Source organism: Hakea prostrata, chromosome 7 (genome assembly GCF_041222555.1).
Source record: "Hakea prostrata isolate BN-2017 chromosome 7, UWA_Hpros_2, whole genome shotgun sequence".
Taxonomy (NCBI): Eukaryota; Viridiplantae; Streptophyta; class Magnoliopsida; order Proteales; family Proteaceae; genus Hakea; species Hakea prostrata.
Window position 1 is genome coordinate 52,830,026 of NC_142606.1, and position 5,000 is coordinate 52,835,025.

General features: G+C 43.6%; 1 pseudogene; it reads left to right on the forward strand.

Moving 5' to 3' along the window:
• The first annotated feature begins 2,004 nt into the window (after positions 1–2,004).
• LOC149011366 (esterase-like) lies at positions 2,005–4,326 on the forward strand (annotated as a pseudogene).
• The last annotated feature ends 674 nt before the right edge of the window (positions 4,327–5,000 follow it).

The following is a 5,000-nucleotide window of genomic DNA, read 5'->3' on the forward strand; positions in this document are numbered from 1 at the left end:
AACTGATTGAGTGCCGTGTTGTTAGCTAGGATAGGATCGATGTGTACGTCTGACGTAACATTTTGATAATATTCCGTACGAATAAAGAATAATTTTTTTTCTTCTTTCTTTCTTCTCTTCTAAATTATTCCAAGGTCATTGCACAACAGCTGTAAGCATCGCCGCATTCCAAACAACTTCCTTTATTTCATCCAATGCTGGACACAATGTCCATGGGAAGGGAGGGAGAAGAGAGATACCAACCCAGTCCATCGCTGACCAGGAACCCCTAAACGCTCTTTATCCATTTCTTGTCGCGGTACGTCACGACCCGTTTACCCGACGTCACGACCCGTTTACCCGATTGAAGTGTATGTTCGCCTACGAGTTCACGGAGGGATTTGGGTTTTTTCGGCCTTAGGGTTCCGGTTGAGGGTTCTTCTACTGGGATTCTAGGGTTTAGGTATGTATTTTAGTAGGACGACAGGGTTCGGATTCTAGGACTTGGGTTTGTATTTTACTGGGAGAACTAGGTTGTGATCTTTTATTGGGATCCTAGGGCCTGGGTTCGTAAGTTTTTGGGAAGACCAGGTCCCTACTTTTATCTGGATTATGGGGTCTTTGGATTAGATAGGGATCCAAAGGACAATGAGAGTTACAGGCCTTTTGGTTCGGAAACAAATGAGATTTTTCTTACGGAAGAAAACTCGATGTTAGGGTCTGGGCATGCAATTCATTGGGATGACTAGGGTTTCGATCTATTATTGGGATTCTAGGGAATCTGGATCGGACGTGGATTCAACGGTGATGGGAATTATAGCTGCTACCTTCGGCGTTGTTTTTGTCCGGGTATGTTCTCGTACACACATTAACACGCACATTTTCATCATTTCTAAAACTCATTTCCCCCGCCACATCATAAATCGTTCGTGCTGGAAAATCAAAGAAACCTAGTACTTTAAATGATAAAAAGTCGGTCAGCTGTATCACGATTACACTATCCCTAAAGATGACCAGTCAAATTCCTCTTAGATTTTCTTGTTCCATCAAATTGTAGCACCTTTACAAGTTCTAACATGCAAAAAAGAGCGCCCGAATAAATAAATAAATAACGGACGGTGAAGATAGGTGTATTTGGCACCCTCATATTCCATTCCCGACCAATCGGCTCTCTAGCTAACAAAACGTACGATTCCTCAAAAATTTCACTCGCTCGGACTTCGGATAAATAAGATCAAGAAGTATTAAGCTTAGAGAGGTCATCAACGGTGTTTATTTTAACTCGAACCAAGTTAGACCGGCCAACTCGACACTCGAGATTGGCTAATTACTACTCAAATCTACCGACTCCCGAATTTCAGCGGCGACTTTTAAAATTGTATTCTCCATTTAACCATGTGACTAAACATGTATTGGTCTTTAACCTTTGTATTTTTGACGATTGTTTAAGCTTTTCCAACCCACTAAACCGTATCCCCATGTTTAATCATTGACACTGAGCTGTTCTACCCTTACCGAGCAATAAAGATTATTCGAATTAAAGAACAAACCCGTAAGCAAAATAGATGCGGCAAAGAAGCCTAAGCCTTCGACCTTTTGGGGGTGATAACTACCTAAAACCCAATTTGGCAATAATAGATTCTAACGGGATTTTCATATCAACTAGTAGATACTAAATTAATTAACTTATCAATTAAACAACGGAGTCTGTAAGATTTTATCTCTAGCTACGAGTCGTCCGGCCTCAATGAATCAAGTCAAACGAAGCTTGGTGACAACTAGACAAGAATTTTTGTAAAGATTCTGTTTAACTCGTTAACGAAAAAGAATAACCGTTTCGGAACGTCGTACTTAACCGACTCCATCTAGCATATTTCGGGCATTAAGCGGCTCAACGGTCCTGCTTCTCTTACGTATAAATAATATTACCCTGCCATATCTCTATATTGTGTACTCTCTTCTTCTACTTATCATTCTCTTTCAACTCTCTCGCTTTCACATGTTGCGTTTCCATGGCACTCCTTTATGTATTGTCTTCTGTCTTCCATTCTCATTTCGAGTCTGCCGGCCTCTTTGGGTTTAGGCTGCAATATTCCGGCAATCTTCAACTTTGGGGACTCAAATAGTGATACTGGAGCTGATTCTGCTGTCTTCAATCAGATCACCGCACCGAATGGGGAGACATTTTTTAATACGTCGGCTGGCAGGCCTTGTGATGGAAGGCTCGCCATTGATTTCATAGGTAGAAGATAATTGAAGTTCCTTTGATCCATTGTTTACTTAACTTTCCTTCTTCTTCTTAATTTTTTTTTCCCCTTTTCCCTTCCCCCAGTTCTGGTTTTCTATGAGCAGTATATACTACTTTTAGTTTCACATGCAATTGAGTGGAAACCTTTACATGGATCCAGTGTTATAAAAATTTTCAGCACTAAAAAGAAAAAGAGGGTGCTTTATGATGGGATTCAATAGACTGAGGTAGATCCGGATTCCACCGAGAGATAGGACTCGGGGATGGTTCTATGCTTGATTCGGGTGGGTGCGGCGACTGGGACTGGGAAGATCCAAATCTTGATTCTGGGATTGAGATTGGGTGGGTTCCCTCTTTTATTAGTTGTCCACGACCGTAACCAAGCCCAACATCATACTGAGATACAACACTCAACATGGGGTGCTTAATTAACCTGCCCCATCGCCATTCCTAGAGAACCGGTTCTCTCGGGAATGAGGAACCGGATTGGTGAATCGGATGTTATCGATCCGGCTGTAATCGGATCCCTGACGACTTTCTATGTTTACAAGCCCATTGGCTAGGGGATTAAAAAGTTTTCAAGCCCATTTGGCCTAAGTGATTCAGATGGGCCAAAAGTGATGGGCTTGATATTTTTTGGATAGTTTGGACAGGTTAATTGGCTTAAGAAACTCCTCCTACCCTTCTTTGTGGGATATCGTGTTGATATTTCGACGCAAGTCTATACCAACTCCTGTCAACTCAACTCGAATGGCGACCAAACTTTATGATCTCAATCCAACTAAATGGGATTGGGTGCGCGAACCGTATCTTGTAATTTAGTTGTCACCGTTAACCCCAGGCAACGGGACAGTCACTAACTGTGAATTTCTCGATCACAGCTGAAAGACTCGGATTTCCGCTCCTCAGCGCATATCTTGATTCGCTGGAAACCAACTTTTACCGTGGTGCTAATTTCGCAGCATCCGAGGCAACAATTAGAGCGTCGAATAGAAGCCGCACCGCACCGGGGCCAAGCCCCTTCTACTTGGATGTGCAAGTGTCTCAGCTCCAACAACTCAGAAACAGATCACATGCCATCAGGAGCAAAGGTAATTGATTACTCGATTTTATGCAGACTCGGTTGTTCCGGTTCTTCTGAGTTGCTCATCTATATTATGTGAACCTGCCAGGTCGGGAATTCGCCCACATTGTGCCGAGGGAAAGTTTCTACCCTCAAGCTTTGTACACATTCGATATGGGTCAAAATGATGTTGCTCTGGGTTTGTTCCTCAAGCAGTCTCTAGATGAAATCGACATTCCAGATGTAATTGCCAAGTTCTCCAAAAATGTTAAGGTAACCAAAATATTACCCTTGACCGCCTTAGTTACCAAGAAGGCATGCTCAAGTGTCACGCGTTTGAGCTAAGCATATGGATGTGAATTTAATTTGCAGGCGGTGTACGATTTCGGGGGGAGATACTTCTGGATCCATAACACAAGCCCCATTGGTTGCTTTGCTTATGTCCTTACACTCTTTCCAGTGAAGGATGCATCCGAACTGGACGTAGCTGGTTGTGCAACACGTTATAATAACATATCGATGTACTTCAATGACAAGTTGAAGGAAGCTGTTGTTGCTCTGAGAGCCCAACTTCCCTCGGCTCACATCACATACGTGGACATCTACTCGATCAAGTATACCCTCTTCAGCCGAGGTGATGCGTATGGTAAGTCATCTAAGACCTGAGAGGTCAACAGATTCCTTAAAACACTTTTTACGTACATGTAATGTGGGATTGGGCGACTGGTGATGCTCTCTCCGAATTCTCGCTTCTTGTAGGATTTGAGAAGCCGCTACTCGGAGCTTGTTGCGGCATTGGGGGAAAGTACAACTACACCCCAGGAGCGCGGTGTGGGCGAACAGCTCTTGTGGACGGCAAACCTGTGTATGTAGCGCCGTGCGCGAACCCCAAGGTCCGAGTTAATTGGGATGGAAGCCATTTGTCCGAGGCAGCTAATAAATTCATATTCGACAGATTCAGGACCGGCAAGTTCTGAGACCACCTGCGATCGGGGTGGAGAATGCCTGCAGTTCAACCCCTTCTTCTGCACTGTGAAACTGATTGAGTGCCGTGTTGTTAGCTAGGATAGGATCGATGTGTACGTCTGACATAACATTTTGATAATATTTCGTACAAATAAAGAATAATTTTTTTTCTTCTTTCTTTCTTCTCTTCTAAATTATTCCAAGGTCATTGCACAACAGCTGTAAGCATCGCCGCATTCCAAACAACTTCCTTTATTTCATCCAATGCTTTGGACACAATGTCCATGGGAAGGGAGGGAGAAGAGAGATACCAACCCGGTCCATCGCTGACCCGGGAACCCCTAAACGCTCTTTATCCATTTCTTGTCGCGGTACGTCACGACCCCGTTTACCCAACGTCACGACCCGTTTACCCGATTGAAGTGTATGTTCGCCTACGAGTTCACGGAGGGATTTGGGTTTTTTTGGCCTTAGGGTTCCGGTTGAGGGTTCTTCTCTTTGGGATTCTAGGGTTTAGGTCTGTATTTTAGTAGGACGACGGGGGTTCGGATTCTAGGACTTGGGTTTGTATTTTACTGGGAGAACTAGGTTGTGATCTTTTATTGGGATCCTAGGGCCTGGGTTCGTAAGTTTTTGGGAAGACCAGGTCCCTACTTTTATCTGGATTATGGGGTCTTTGGATTAGATAGGGATCCAAAGGACAATGAGAGTTCTGAGCCTTTTGGTTCGGAAACAAATGAGATT